Below are 16,824 nucleotides of genomic sequence, written 5' to 3'. Positions count from 1 at the left end.
GAATGTCATTAAAAAGCCCCACATTTAAATCTCTTTGGTGTTCTTAGAAATCTAAAATTGTTACCATATCTACCTATCTCCATTTTACCAGTATGAAACTGCAAACTGGGAGAAAAATGTCCATTCTTGCTTGGGCCCACAGGACTTCAAACAATGTGAGAGCTTGCACCATCAGAACCTCCCAGAGACCTGCGGGACCAGGAATTACATTTAGTTGAAACAGACCAACCATTCCTGTTTCTGTTCCATGTGTGTAACATGTATGGCATGCATGCAGCAAAGCATTTTATCTTACTTTGCTCAGCAGAAATTCAAATAAGTTTGTCAAACTCCATTTGGGATTGATGAAGACAGTGGTACCCTACTGCCTCCTTTTCAGAGCAATTGCAAATAAAAGCACCTTGATTTTTTTTCTCCTGTGATTTGTAGGAAACAAACAAGGGAGCCTGCTTTGTGTTAAGACAAGCCTAGAGAGGATTCCACGGCAAAATGTAACCAAGTGGAAAGTTCAGCCATGCCTAGGCTCAGGCATGGTTAAGAGATCTTCAACTTAGCAGAAACCAACTCACAACCCAGAGGTCTCTGGCACGATTGTATATGGGTTCTGCCTGGGGCTGAAGCTTTCCTTAGCCTTGCTGCTTATGGCTCCAAGCCTTTTTCACCCTATCCCACAAACAAATTCTGAGAGAATTAATCCCTGTGGGGCCTCCCACTGGAGGTGTTACTGGGATTCCCTTATAAACCTTTTTCTGCTTTGCATCCTGCTGGCTAACAGTGGGGCAGGCACAATGTGGAGACTGATCATTGAATACTTCATTAGAATTAAAGGACAGTTTTCAGATGTAGCCAGCTTTCCTTAAGCAACTGGTTTTCCTGTGTCATCATGATAGTAGCTACTACACCACAGAACTGAACAATAACAAAAACTTAAATGAAGGAAGGAAATGAAGTATGATAATAGTAATTTGAGCTCTAGAGATAACAGAGGTGAGTATGCCTTTTAAACCTATAATCCAACAAAAGACCACTTTATGACTGCAGTGCTGAAGGGTGTCGGGCCACGCAAGGCAGGAGAGAAAGTCCAGCTGGTGAGAGCTAAAACCTGGCTGTGCACTGTGGCTGCTCTGTGGCAGTCGTGGGATTGGCCACGTGATTGCAACACCACTCTCTGGCCAGTGTCTTGTCTTCAGATACTCCCTCTGGATCAGCCTTTTGCCTGTACATTTTTGTGTTCGTAGAGCAGGAAAGATGAAGTTTCACCAGTAGACATGTTTTAGCAGTACCTTGGATATTGCTGCTGCCTGACAAGTTCATGAGAGTCCTTTATTTTTATCAGGATAGTTCACTAGGCAGAAACACATTTGGAAACAATTAAAAAATAATGGGCCAAACTCACCCCAGTATAACCCCACTGAATTAAGTCACTGAGTTTAGCCTAGGGAATCAGTTTTATTGCTTCAATGATAGTTTTGACCTCAAATGGTTTTTCCTTAGTCTACTTTAGACTGGGAAAACTGAGTTTAAGGGTATTTAATTGTCCTTTTGTTCATCTCTACACAGTGGTGATTCCACTTCTATAAATATAAATGTGGTCAACAGCAATCTTGTTGATCACGTAAGGATTAAATAGGCAGAATATAAGATTTGGATCTTTTTCTTAGGCAAAAAAGTGATTCTTTATATAATTGTTAGGAATAATTGTTGTTGTTATTTACTATATTATTCAAAGGCTGCAGTTGGACTGGGGCTTCTTTATATTTACCATAATGTTAGAATAGGGAATCCTCCTCAGGCAAATATAGGGAAACAGTAGATTGCAATATACTGTGACAAACAGGTATGGGTTATACCAGCTACATGCTTCATAGAGTTAAAGCGTCCTTTGGTTTTAATTCAGTTTTACAATCAAGGGCAACATGTGCAGAAATGGAGAAAAAGGGGGAAGACTCGCCACCGGTCTTTCTATTGCAGCAGGCTGTGTTTGGCCAGGATCAGCACAAGCCTAAGCCTTAAGAGAGGAAGTGAAGAAAGAAAAGTTTCATACTTTTTCTCAGCAGGGACAATGGGGTAGCATGGGGAAAAGAACAAAAGTTTAACGGAAAAGGAAGTATGGTGAAGGGAATACTTGATATACCCCATAAAAAGACCACTGAGACTGGTGTGAAGGATCTTAATGGCAAGACTGTGTGCACAGAAAGATTGCCTTTGCTTTCTGACTGTCAATGTTGGGTATTTTTCTGTGATCCCCAGAGTAGGAATACTATAAAACCGTAAAGAGGACTTTTTTTCTCTCTCACATAGCCAACCAGACTGCCAGTTATGTCCCATTCACAGACAGAAAACACAACAGGTACTGAGAATTTGGCTTGATTTCAAATCCCAGCCCATGGTTACAGGGCTTGCAGCTGAGGGTGGGCAAAGGTTGTTACACTTTGGCTTTCCCTAATTCTAGCATAGCAAGAGGAATCAAACTTCTCCCTTGAAATCATTTAGATTAAACCCAGCCAAATTCCCTGCATTGCTGATGTGATCACTTGCTGGATAGCGTTATCCCTCAGTGCAAACAAAATTAATTAGATTTGGAGTAATGAAAGTGACTGGTAAATAGAAGAATTAATCCAATGGACATTCATCTCTTGTCTGAGCAGGTCAAAGGATTTGTCCAGTACCTTAGGCATCTCCGGTTTTTGTTGTTCGTAGAGATGAATAATTAAAGGCTATAGGGCGTAAAGTCTACTGCAGACTCTTGGCTACTGGGAACCAGCCACTATGTGTGCTTTATTAAAATTCTGCTAAAATTATTGGTAGCGCTGCATCACTAGTAAGAACAAACTGATCTGCATCATATGGGGTCATTTGCTCCTTCCCACTCCTGCTTACTAATTAATTCTGGCTGCAGTCGTGCATTAGGGGAGGTGCTGGAGGCATACAGATGCTGTGATATATTCAAGTCATACATCAAAGGAGGTTACTGAACTATTAGCCTTGAAGAAAGGATCTCTGGCAAGATTATTAACATTCATGCTTCTTCGCCCTGGAATCCTTCTTTTGTTTGGATGCACACCAAGAGTTTCTTGTGTATACCTAGCTTTTCCTGTGTTGCTGTTTGTGCTGGCAATCTGGCAAACTTCTATGAGATACAGAAGCAATAAGCACAGTGCTTGCCTTGTGCAATTCTGGGGATAAGAGGCTAATATTTTGGTGCATTAGTCCTACTTGAGCTTTGCAGTATTCTCATAGTGCACTCTCCCCAGGGTTATCTGTCTGTTAGCATCACCATGAAATAAATGTTTGCATTGCTAACACTTCAGAAGTGTATACTTCATCTTTCCCATTATTTCCCATATCTAATGTCATTTGCTGGTCTGTCTTACTATTACTTGGAAGCCTAGTTCTCATATATACTCCTTAGCTAGACAATGCTGCAAAGCTATAATGCTTCTGTTTGGGAGGAGGTAGGGGGGAATGTAATATTTGCCATGATTTGCTTTCCTTATGCTTTAAGTATTATGTTTTACATGACTAAAAAGATTAGGTTCCAGTTCCCTAGATCTCCAAAATCTTTGAGTTGAAGCAACTTAGACATGAATGAATTCAATTTTGAGGAAAATACAGCAGAAGATGAGGAGAGGATCTGAAAGAGAAACTATCAATAGGCAGTCTGAATCCCCAGGGAAGTACCATACAGAGAGTATCATCAGCATAGGTTTGAGGATGAGTACTGAAGAACCAAGAACTGGAGGACAGTAAGATTTCAAAGCCTGGGAACCCAGGTAATGGGGAGATTTGACACACAACTTGGCTGAACTGAAAAAGGATGATAAAGAGAACCAAGGGAATATTGGAGAAAGTGTGGATGGCACTAATATGAGCTATGTTGTGCCCTAATTTAGCTTCTGGGAGTTAAAGTTTTGTTGTTGAAATGTAAGAGTTAGCACAACTGATATTGTATATTGCACAATGCTTGCTGTCTTACAAAAGAGGAAAAAAAAAAGTCTTGGAAGTCTTGGCTTAGAGTTCTGTTTGAAAGTGGGAAAAGAACTGAAGGTATACATAAAATTCAAGAGAAAGATGCAGTATTCACTGTAAACCCTTACTTTCACTGAGAAATTCTATGAGCATGCCAAGAAAAAAACTTAAATCTGGATGAGCTCTTTACATTAGCATCCTGAGCAGCCTCAAAATGTGAACTTAAGAAAGTACTGGCTAGTAGGAATTTAGGAAACTTGTTAGCAAATGCATATTCATTAACACAAAAATCAATGTTTTATGGAAAAGGATTAGTTCTGAACGTTTCTAATTTTGACAGAATTTGGAAAAAAGGTTTGAAGATACCAAAATTTTGTGGTTTTACACTTTTAAATAAAACTGACCTTTTTAGTGTAAAATTTTGCTGATTTGAACACTTTGAGTGATCAAATACAATATTTGAGATTTTTCATCTCAGTTTGATTTGAGACTTTTTTTCAAAACCTCAGAAATTTTCAGAGGATAAGAACATTATTTCCAACCCACCCACAGTGGTTGGTATCTATTTCAGCAGCAGTGGACTTACTTATCTGTCCCATATGGACATTGGCTGATTTGAGCCAACTCCAGCTGTTTGAACTGTCTTCAAAACACCCGATACCATGAACTCACAAGTGAAAATACATCCCCTTTAAATTTCTCTCTTAAATATCATCAGTTGTAAAACTTTCAAGGCAGAAGCATCCTGACTCAGAGCTACACAGCAGACATGAATGAAAAAGGAGCCACCCCTGGGACATCTCCAAACAATACTCAAATAGTAAACCATGAATACATCTCAGTCAGAAGTGCTTGACTTTGCTTTTTCCTTAAGCAATAATATAGGGAAGTGTTTCTTGACCATTTTTAATCGAAAAAAATGGTTAAGCTTTCTAAAATCATCCACGGGCTCCTCAATCTTTTAAAAAACTTCCACAATCAACTGTGAGAGTTTATGTTTGCAACCATGCAAAACTTAGGTTATAGTGTGAATGTTTTTTCATTTATTTTCTCTACATTGCTTGCCTGCTGACTTCCATGTGTGAATAGTGGAGAACAGTCATATCATTTTGGAGGACATGGGAATTTAAAATTATTTTATGGCCTATCATCTGATTGCCATTGGTCTATGAAACAAAAAGTGAGTAAGATAAAGATAATAAAATTCTCTGATGGTAGAATTAGTAAAAGCAGTAATATCAGAGAATCTGCAATAGAAAGTAGATATTTAATAAGGTCTGAAATTCAAGAAATACTCACTTCGTTTCCTTGTGTTTTCACAGCTGACACATTCTAAAATAAACTAAAAAAAAAAAGTGATTTCCCCCCATTTGTTTCAGTTTGCAAAGAGGCAAAAAACCAAGCTTATACTTGAAACCTAAAATAAGTAAAAACCTACTCTACCTCATTTTTATAAGAAGAACAAGGCTTTCCTCATTCGTGATACACGATAAGAGAAAGGCAGTTTGGATATAATTTTTGGAGATTCCTGCTAATTTGCAAGATATAGAATAGCTTCAGAAATTTTGGCTTAAACTGCTGTAAGTTCATGACAACTTTGGGAACGTTTTGAGGCTTGAAACAAGGACTCAGATGCTGTGAGATGCAGCAAAGCCCTTGCCACATCCTGAGTTTATGAGGTTGGGTTCCCCTGCTTGGTGAGGCAGAGAAAGGCAGGATGAGCTTTTGAAGGTGACTGACACTGGGTCAAGGTCTGGGCTGTGAGTCTGGCATAGTACCTTGCCCACAAACTGTGGCTAGTTCATCCTGCTTGGGGCTTAGACTAACTCAAGCAAAGAATGAGCGCAAGCACAGGGATGTGAGCAGATCTGAAGTCTAGAGGACAGGGAGCAGAAAGGATATCAACTTTGCTTAGCCCAAAAAAAGCAGTAAAGGTCTGCTGTCTCACTCAGAGGAAAATAGACCTTTTAAGGTCTTTCTTCAGAGTGTCCACAACTGGCATGAGCTAAGGTAAATTTAACATTTACCTCAAGAATAACAACGGGTCAACATCAGAACCAGGCTAACGCTAAACCTTCTTAGCAATTTCTGATTTGCAGCTCATCCGTCGGTGTTGGTCAGTTGTGTATAACGTAAAGTTAGGTACAACTGGTGAGCACAGCGCTGATCATCCTCAAAATGGCGAGGACTCCTGTTCTCCTTTACCATTGAGCATCATGCCATGCGCGAGCCAGACAAGGTAACCAAAAAGCTCTGGAGCCTACTGGGAAGTTTTATATCATGATGGGTCAAGCACTTTGATTCTCTGAGTGCGTTAGACACTGGGAAGCCATGCATGTTTACGGATCAAAAGCTTGATGATGTAATATACATATGTACACAAATATGCACACACTGACACAGTATGCATAAAGAGGGTTTGCACTGGTGGGAATTTCAAAAGAAAACAGCAGCATAGCTACAGTGGCACGTTTTGAAGAGCCCAGAGAGAAACAGGCCTGGTTTGCCTCATGAAAAGCTCACAAAGCAAAGGCTGAGATCAAGTACTTCTCCACTTTTTACTCTTTGTAGCAAAGAAGCAATGACTAAAGCTAACTATCTAGAAAAAATAATAATTATGTTATGAAGCTCACCGAGTACTCTAACAGTCTTCACAGTTGGTTAGTAAGAAGTTACTCAGCACAGGCGTTTTTTCAATGACACGCTGAAAAAAATCCATGGTGTTTAGTGGTTCTCGTATACATCCACCTGTGGAAGCCATAATGTTCCTGCTCAGGGCTGTAATACAAAACATACCAGCCAGATGCAAGACTTCAGGCCAGAGCTTCAGACAGAAAAGGCCTGTTGTCTCTAGGATATGTGAATATGAATTGGTGCTTGCACTTTGGTGACATTTCCATGGGATCAGCATTCTCTTTCTAACTACCACCGTGCACCATTTGAATCAAAGATTTGCCTTCTCCAACAGAACGGCTTTCCTGAACAGGCCAGCCAGCTCCTTTAGGCTAATTCCTGGGGAATGACTGTTCCTGTTGCCTAGACAAGAGCAGGCACAAACAGCACACAGCCCTGCTACCAGCTGGCTTCATCTGCCTGCCTGCACACCAGCAGCACCTGCGGAAAAAGTCTGCTGCCCAGAGATCACTTATCACCAGCATGAGGGATGGTGACCTACCAAGGCGGTGAGGAATGACCCACTGCCCATAGGCCAGAGAAAGGACAGATGGGCCACGACAGCCACAGTGCTGCTGCCCTGCTGGAAGACTGCACTGAGCTATGGTTTAATGATGGCTGCAGCTGCCCTTGAGCAAAACTGGCCACCCTGAGTGGAGCAGCAAACTACATTTAGAGCCAGCTGTCTTACCTGAGCTCTACTGCAGCAGTCACATAGTCATGTCCATGTCTGTCAGGCAGAGCAGGCTCTCGAGAGCCAGCAGGGAAGTGGAGGGCTGCTGGGGAATCCTGAATTACCCAGCTCTGGGAACAGATGGGGTTTCAGCTCTAGGAAAGTCAGCTCAGCAACCTTCACCAGCTCTGAATGCACCTGAAAAGGCATAAAGATCTTCTCTCCCACAAGTGTTACTTGACATCTTCAAACTGCCGATTCCCACCCTCATGCCTGCTTTGAGCTTAGGACTTACTCATGTGTTTAAAATAATACCCCCCCACCAAAGCAATATTTCCCTTTGCCCTATCATTTCCAGCTGCAGATCCCACCCAGTCCCTGTTTTGAGTTACGCTTTAATAAATATACTTGCAATTGAAATCATCTTTCCTTTTTGTCTGCCCCGTGCTACAGATTCCCACACTGACCCTCCCTTCAAGCCACAATTAATACATAATTTATGTCTGAAATAAAAATCACCTCCTCCTCCCTTACCCGTTCCAGCTGCAGTTTCCCATTGCCATCCCTGCTTTGAGCAATGATTAATACATATGCTTAAAATAAAATAATAAAAAAGTAATCTCTAGCCTCTGCTCCCCAGCTGCAGGCTCCCATTCCGATCTTATCCTCCATTTCCAGCCCGCAAGCTCTCCCAGTGCTACCTCCCAGTCATTGAGGGAGCCTCCCCCTCATGGCAGCAATGGCCTCTGAGGCACCTCTGCATGGATTCCTTCCATCTCCTTCAGGGATCCAACCCCACAGCAGCTGAGGTGGAGGTGGCCACAACCCTTTCTTACTTCACTGACACTTTCAGCAACAAAGGAAATAAATAAACAAATGCAGTGAGTTAACAGTCACTGAAACAGGGACCTGCCAGTGAGGGACACATCTGGAATTTTCTCTTCTGACTCTACAGGGGTTTGCTGTGATGCCCAGTGGCGATGGGCTCAGCCTCTGCTTCAGTTCTGCCTCAGCAAAGGTTTCCAATCGAGTAAAACTGAGCCCCGGTGACTGCATAACCCACTGTGAGCTTTGCCCTGCTGGGTAGCCCATGGCACTGGTGCCAGGGCCTGGATGATGCTCCCCGTGGAGCTGCCTGGGACAAGGATCTTGGCCATTAATCAGTTCCTAACACCTCCCCCCACTGAATACAAAGAGATAATCTCCAAAATGCCTCCTGTATCCAAAAATCCTTTCACAGGTAAAACTTTTCAGAAGTGTACTGGTGGTGTTGCACTAAAAAAACATGTTTCTGTCTATGGCCTTCTCCTTCATTGGGATAGGAATGGGGCCACCAGTGGTGCTGGCAGGAGGAGAGGATAGCTTGGAGTCCTTCACTGTCAGCCTCAGAGGAGTAGCTGGCAGGGATGACTTCCAAAGCACTATTCAGACAGGATCAGGGTTTGAAGATGTTTTCCCAGTTGTTTTGGCATTTACCTGTATTGATACCTGAAACCCCTCACACTACCTGCACCCTCAGATTTTTTCCCTACCCTCTTCAGCAGCCATAAATAAAAATTTTGGGTGGGAAAGGTGAGGGAAGAGAGAGAATGGAAGCCCAGGAAGGGTCTGGGGTGGATTTCCAGTGCCACTAAATCACAGCATGAAGATCAGATATCCTGGATGCCATAGTCCTGCCATCCCAGCCAGCACTCCAGTGCCTCCCCCACGGCTGGTACAGTCAGTCTGCCTGTGCATGCTGGTGCGAGGCTCACAGGGGAGCTTTGTTCTGGACCAGGGGGGTTTCCAGCATGGCAAGTTGCGCTGCCACTCACACATCTGCCCCTCCGAGGGACTTGTGCAGAAAGGACAGGACACTGGGCAGGACAGCGCCCCGACCCTGCCACATCTAGGACAGCCCACTCTTATGACTGTTGTTAACTCTAATTGTTTTTATTACAGATACTTGGCTGATTTCTGTTGGATTAAATAGCTTTCATATGGTACAGTTAGCAGAAGTAACAGCTTGTTAGTTGAAAGCAAACATCCTCCCAAGAGGTGAAGCAGTGTGAGCTGGTACGCGGACCGTAGCTACCTGGCCCTGTCTTGCGCATGATGTGCAATATTATGCTCCCTTTACCTCAATATACCTATTTAGCTCACAAACTCATCAGGGAAGAGCTTATCTCCTTTTGTACATTTGCACTGTGCCTAGTACCTTCAGGTCTGAGTGCAAATTTAGTACCTAGAAGTATTGCTGTAACACAAAATAACAATTGTTCAAAATCAAAGGAATTTGGGATTCTGTTTGGTTTGCTCATTAAAACAGTTATCCAAAATCTAAATTTGAAATCCATATATTAATTGGCTCCTCTGCCAAGGAATGCATTTTTTTTTAATAGAAGTAACCTTGAGATGAAAATGGTAGTAGAAATATGTGGAAACAGATACTGCTTCAGATAGATTTCTCACTGCACCTGCTGGGAACAGGGATCAGCTTTTCATTTCTTATAGATAAATCCAGAAAAATATCTTCTCTTCCACTTGCCTCAGTGGATGTTGGAGCTCCTTCCAGTCCTGCCCTGTGGGCTTACGAGACCTGCTCTTCTCCACAAAACCACAGAGAGGAAGAATGGTGAGGAAGGAACAGTGCTGGTTCCGGGTGGCATGGGAACCCAGGAGATACACACTTTTTTTCTTAACTCATTAGTGAAGCCCTTTGAGATCTGTGCATGGAAAGTCCTGCAGAAAAGGTTGGCATTGTTAATTAAAGCTCTCATATCTTTTGTACTTGGCAGGAGATGAAATGCAGCTGTCACTGTTTGCTGTCCTGATAGCTGTAAAGATGTTGGGCCATGACCCTGGTCCTGTTCTCATTGCTACCTGCCCTGCTTTTCAGCCACATCAGCTTTCATTTCCTTATTCTGGGTTGAAAAGTTCCTGTGGCACTTGTTTTAAATAGCAGCACTTGTCTGAGAGCAGCTGGGGGACAACAGACTGCCCCAGGTGCGCAGACCCGGTGAAACATACCCATGCATTATATGGCACTGGCCACTCCAGTTGCTTGCATCCTGCCTCATTTGCCAAGCAAAGCTATTGGTAACCTCCTGCTCTGGGTGCTCTGGGCACATCCACTGAGCTCTGCATGTCTGATCACAGGAGATAAGTGCTGGCCCTGCACTGCTGCATCCACCCTTGGCAGGGTCTCACCAGTTGGCACGTTTCCCACCTGCTCCCTGGAACATTCGCCTTGCAATTCTGCTTGAAAGCAAGTGATGTGCTCCGTCACACCAGCGTGCTGAGGACTGAGCAAACTCAGCTGGCTGCTGCCTCGGTGGAGCGTATGTTAATAACAGGAAGTGCTGGGGGCACAGGGGGCCTGTAAAGCTCCGAGGATGGAGAAATTGGCTGGGGCTCATACCGAGTGTTGCTACTGCAGCGAGTTTGGTCAACAGTCACTCAACAAGAATGATCGCTTATCTTAAATATTTAAATTTTGATTGTGTCTGAAATAAGAGGGAAGAAAAACCAAAATGAAGTTAGGATTTAATAGCTGTGTTGCAGCTTTTGAGGCGTTTGTGAACACTTTGGGGTTGATGGATAGTTCTGCAAATATGACTTTCCCAAGAAAATCAGTCCATTTTGTAGCTGTAATGAATCATGATATATAGTAGTCCAAACACTGCTTGCCAGCCAGCTTCCTTAAGACAAGATGCTAAGGGAATATTTTTCTTGATTAGATAATGGGCTGGTTGAAATTCCTTCAGCTTTTCTGAAACAGAAGTTAGCAATTTCAGACATATCAGATGATGCATCAATTTTCTGTAAACAGAAGACTGTGCAACCCACTTTATTGAAAAGCCCTTTATACTGTGCTAGATTTAATCTCTCAATTTGAGAAGCAGCCCCATGAAATAAGATGTTTGCATGCAAAATCTCCCAGATTTCCAATGGAAATATAAAACAAAGAAGAGCATGTTCCCTTGGGGACTGCACCTATCTTGGATTAGATTTTCTCTGATGTTTTTGCATCATATTACCAATGGCTTCAGGGAAGTGAAACAGCAGTTTTCTTTCTTGAGAACAAAGGCTTGCAGAGTTAAAAAAATGTTAATATATTTAAAGCACTTTTGCCCACTGTTCTTTTTATTACTCTGAGAATTCTGGAGAAAAAAGGTATCTTGTTGTATTATTTTATCATCTATGTTAATGAAATTTACATTTAAGGCTACAGCCTGAGAATTCTGTAAAGGAAAACGATTTCTAAATGAGCACTTTCTGTTTCGCATGGACGATGCTTTAACCACTGGTAGGGCTTCGATAATACAGGCCTGGCTCTATAACCCAGTGGAATCATTAAAAGTTGGTTTTTTTTTTAATTCTATGGATTTTGGAAAGGATCCACTGGCCACCCATGCAATGTGTGTAAACTTTGTAGAAAGTTTTGGAGACCTGAGAGCAGAATTGTGTTCTCCTGTCCTAGATCTCAGTTCTGATGTCTTCCTCTCCTTTCATGAGTAGTTTTCCCATTGTTAGCTATAACTGATATTAAATAAGTTGTAAGAGCACTCAGTTCTACATGTTTTGCTCATGTGGTTTGTCCCACTGAATGCAAGGCGTAGGCATTGTGAGAGGGAGCAGCACTAAGCACATTCAGTAGTTCTGCTCCTATTTGGATCCAAGGGAAGCATTTTGCTTTTACTTTGCTTAATCAGTGTAGCAGATAGTTATTATTAAATTAATTAATAATTTAAAAAATCCTCAGGTGTTGATAAATAATTTAAGAATATGGGCTTTGTCATCTCTGTTTGGACAATGCAAATTAATAAAACTCTTTGCTAAGAGTTAATTCTTTTTTACCACAAATAACAACGAACTAGAGATGTTACACACTTCAGGTAGAAAGACTCATCTTGGTGTTGAAAGCACTCAGTGTTTTCCTGAGAGTGATTTAATCCTACAGTGTTATAATGTTTTCAGATAAATGCTTTAAAGAGATATTTTTCACAGATCATTCCCTTACCTCAATAAGAGATTAACAAAAGGTGCTATGATATAAAAATAGATTAAATAAAAACTATGAGAGTAGACAGTCTGGGAATTTATATTCAGCCTTTTTAGACTATTCAGTGAAATAGGGAACATGCAATGATTTGGAGAACTGTCAGGAGGAAAACCAACAGCGAAACACATCCTCTTAGGAAGCTCATTTGATTCTGGAACTCGTGGACTCAGAATGGTAAGGCGGCAATTCAATGAGCAATTTTTGGGAAAAAAAATTAAAACTAGTCATTACTATGAATGGAAAGAGTTTCTGGATTCCTAATTAAAGAGATTCAAAGTAAAACCAGGAGTGTTGGAAATATGCATCTACAATTCATCTGGTCATAAACAGGTAATTCTTAGATTTGAGTAAACACCCCCAATGCTTAGATTATACTATAGGCAACCTCAGAAACATCATCTGCATCTTCTCAGCTGTCCCATAAAACACTAAATTAATCTGTATACTAGTATATTAGCTCTAAAACAAAAAATTGTGTTTGTACATTTTGACAGGTCAGCACTGAATGAAGAGGTTTCATCATATTCCCTCAAGTTATTCTGAGTCAAGCAAACCAGATTTTACACACAACACTAGTAACCCCTCTGAAAAGATGGTATGACATACCTTGCTGGAAGTCATATGCAATCTTCTTAATTTTCTTTAAAAGCTTTAACTAAGGGCAGAGCTGGAATAAATCTTATGTCTAAGCCTGAACAAGATAATTTGGGAATGAAAAGGAATCTGAAACTGAAGCCTAATAGACTTGAAGGTAGCGCTTGGACTGGCATGGTGGAAGGTAATTGCTGAGTTTACAGCTACATGTTTATTCTCTTAGAATTTAGCATACCTGCTGCTGTTATAGTCACCAAGATTGCTCGAGGCATGCCAGTACTGTCATTTCCACTCCCAGTTCAGAAGCTAAGTGGGAGAGCAGAGAGCAGCAAGAGGGGGAAGCAAACACTCCCTTACTCTTAAATTCTTTGCTAAGATGCATTGCTTCAGATGTGCCACCTCATTTGCAGTATAACAGGAAGCATCACCCTTGCATTGTCCAGTCTGTTCCCTTCTTCCTTATGAGTGTATAAATTGCAATGAGAACAATAAATTTATCAACTAGTAAAATGAATTCTCTCGATCAGCAGGTTGTATAACACAAACTATGTACAGCTCACTCAGCAAAACAACGTGTTTGTTAGAAAAAAAGGAAGGGGGTGGGGAAGGAAGAAACCAAGCCGTAATGCCATGGGTAAAGCAGCAAAAGTTGCAATTCTATTGCCTAACAGTTGAGGAGATTTAAATTTCACAAGGTCAAGGAATGTGATCCAACCTACTGCAGAAAGTAACTGACAGAACATAACTGATTAGCACTTCCTCTGATCGTGTTGCTGGAAATAAAAGACAACATCTTCTCAGACCTCTGGAGATGGAGAGAATTGCCAGTAGTATGTGTCAATCAAGAAATCAGGTAATCTTCTGCTGAGTTGCTCAACTCATTATCTACAACTCATGTAGGCAATTATTTGAGTAACACTTTTGTTGTTGTGAATTAAATCAAGGAAGAAGGAGCAGAATTAAATTTCATGTCAGACAAGTGAAAAGCGACAGCACCAGCAATGAGTGCAAAGGCACTAAAAATACTTGTACAAAGCAATACATAAATGTAGCCATCCTGTTGCTGTGCAGACATTCCTAGGTTTACATACAGTAAGTTCCTGCAACTAGCCAGTAATAAAGATCTTTGCAGTGTTTTCCCAAATGGTTAACATGAAACTCTACCTGTTCCTTATGAAATCCTTTTGAAGAGCATCTAAAATTCAGTTTAAGAGGAGCATAGCTCTGCTCTGCATTAGTTGCCCTCTGTTTTCTCAGAAATGCCTTTATATTTCAGTATCCCTACATAAAAAAATGTGTGGATGGCTGCAAAATCTGTGTGTGTGTGTGTGTACGTACCTAATAAATACATGATAAACCCATACATATTTATTGCAACAAACTCTGTATATAACACAACACTGCTACCCATATCTAATGTGATATCCAAAAAACTATCCAGAAAGAACTGGAGTCTTCATTTTGTCATTGCTGACATTAGACCCCTGAAAAGTCACCTCATTTGACCTGGCCCCTCAGCTTTGAACTGCTTCTACCTTCATAGTCCATGGAAAAAAAATCATACTTTGTGGTACAACCTTCATTTCTTCCTAAGGTAGACACCTTACACAGATCTGATTAATCCCTCCTTGGAAGAGCCTGCCTTTCTGTAAGTTAACTGGAGAGTCCAGACAAGGATGTCAGAAGTGCTACAAGCTCAAGCAGTCATGGTGAGCACCTAAGTAGGATGTGACCAAGTCTGGACTGGGGTCATGTTAGTGCAGGTCTGAACTTCCACAGAAGAAAACAGAACAAACTAGAGTCCTGCATTAAATATCAAACTTGTATAAAGTTGCTAAGTCCTCTTGAAGCTCACTGTCCCAAATTAGTAGGTGCCTTTCATTGACTGGTTGGTGGGGTTTTTTTATACCAGTCCTCCTTTCCTCATCTGAAAAATGGACATAACAATACCACTGCACCTCATATTTCAAGTATCAGTCTCAACATTTGTAAAATGCTCACCCAACTCTTGCTCTCCTAACAGCTCATAAATGAGCCTACAATGAAATTAACAATTCTGTACTCACTGCAGGGCCTGATGATATGTATCAAATAAGGCCCAGGACCCCATGTTACCTGGAGGAATAAAAATAAATAATGGATGCTTCTCTGAATCGTAAGGCATCACAGAGGACTGACACTAGCAGAAGACTAGAATAACAGGCAGGCAAACTGACCTTTTCAGTTCCTGTATTAAACGTAGTGCACTAATACCATGTATTAAATATAGTGCGTAATACCATATACTTGTGTATATATCCATTTACATATGTTCTGTGTTTTCTTCTACACTATGTCATGGCTTTTTGAGTGCAGACCAAGTAGGAAGAGCTTGAGAGGAATTATATCTAAGACAGCCCTTGGCTGAACACCAGTGTACAAGTAAATACAGGAAAAGAGCTCTATTTATATAGCTTCACCTCCTCCTGATTTTTTAAAAAAGCAGCTGATCTCTACCAAGAACAAAATACCACCAACATTCATCCCTATAAATACGGGGTGGAGAGAGGTCATTGGAACTGGTCTTAATATTAGGTTTCAGGTTTTCAGCAGTGGTATGGGGATGTACTACTGTGCTGAGGTGGATGTTAACCTATAGCACCCAGCACATTCTTGTGCTGCAGGACACAGTAAAGAGACACATGGAAGCAGCCAGCTCTCTCTCTGCCTTAGAACTAGAAAAACACAGAAAGCCAGATCAAGAATCCAGACTGATACGATGAAAATTTTCATACGTGCTGGTATGAACTCCCATTCTCCCCGAGTCATCTTCTCTTAAGTTCAAGCTTTGGATAAAGTTGATTTGCGTGCTTAGCTCTGGGCATCCTTATCTTAGGCCCATTGGAATGAAGAGGTTTTGCTGTAACTGAATTTCATCTCTGCTGTGAGGACCGCAAATCTTACTTCAAACTCAGCATGACCCTCTGAGGCGTACTGCAGTGTGTACCAGCAGGCCTCGCTAGGTTATCTGCAGCTCCTCTGTGCTGCTTTTCCCTTTGAATCATATAGTATAAGATAAAAATGAATGTAACATGTTAAAAGAGCATGCAATTAAGTTGAAGAGACACAAATCTATGAGATCATGTAGGATTTCTGAAAGGATGACTGAAAAAGAACTCTTTTCAAGCATCTGGTTGCTATGATATAAAGCGAGTTCTCCCTGTCCATTTGCTGTGGATATGATCTCATCTCAGGTGGGTTAAGAAATTGTCTTTGAAATGTAATTAGGTTAGAAAAACACACATAGTCAGATCTGGAGATTTTGGAAGCAGGCTTGGATTTCCGGTGAAGTATGGTTGGAAAATGCAGATATCAGATTCCTTATCTAGTGATGTGGAGGTGTTCTAAGACATGGCAGTGCTGGAAAGGCAGCATAGGACCTGAGTAGCTGTAAGCACCCCAGCACTGTAGCCCTGCTTGCTAACCATCAGGACGTGTTCTTCAGGGACAGCCTTTGGGCTGCCTCCCTTGTGTCCCTTCAGTCCACAAAGCTTGTATTTCTAACTCGCTCACAACTTACCCAAGGTCAACCACAACCAAGAATCAGTGATATTAACAGGACTTACCTCAAAGGACAACACCAAACAAAACCAGAGACCTGCAGAGGTGGACCTCTGGTTTTGGCCAGCCAACTCCCATTGCCTTCATTAGGACTTTCAGGGTACAAGGATAACTGTTTTTTTCAAGGCTAAGCACCTTGAAAAGCAAGTTCCTTCAGTTTATACCTCAAAACACAGATGCTAACCAGTACTTCTGTTGGGGTGGATGACTGCCTTGTAAGCTGGAAGCTGTGCTTGGCTAGCTGGTGATAGCTTCTATACACATGCAGTAT

The sequence above is a fragment of the Falco rusticolus genome, chromosome 4 (genome assembly GCF_015220075.1).
Source record: "Falco rusticolus isolate bFalRus1 chromosome 4, bFalRus1.pri, whole genome shotgun sequence".
Classification (NCBI taxonomy): domain Eukaryota; kingdom Metazoa; phylum Chordata; class Aves; order Falconiformes; family Falconidae; genus Falco; species Falco rusticolus.
The sequence above is the reverse complement of the archived record's forward strand: the minus strand, read 5'-3'. Positions refer to the sequence as shown.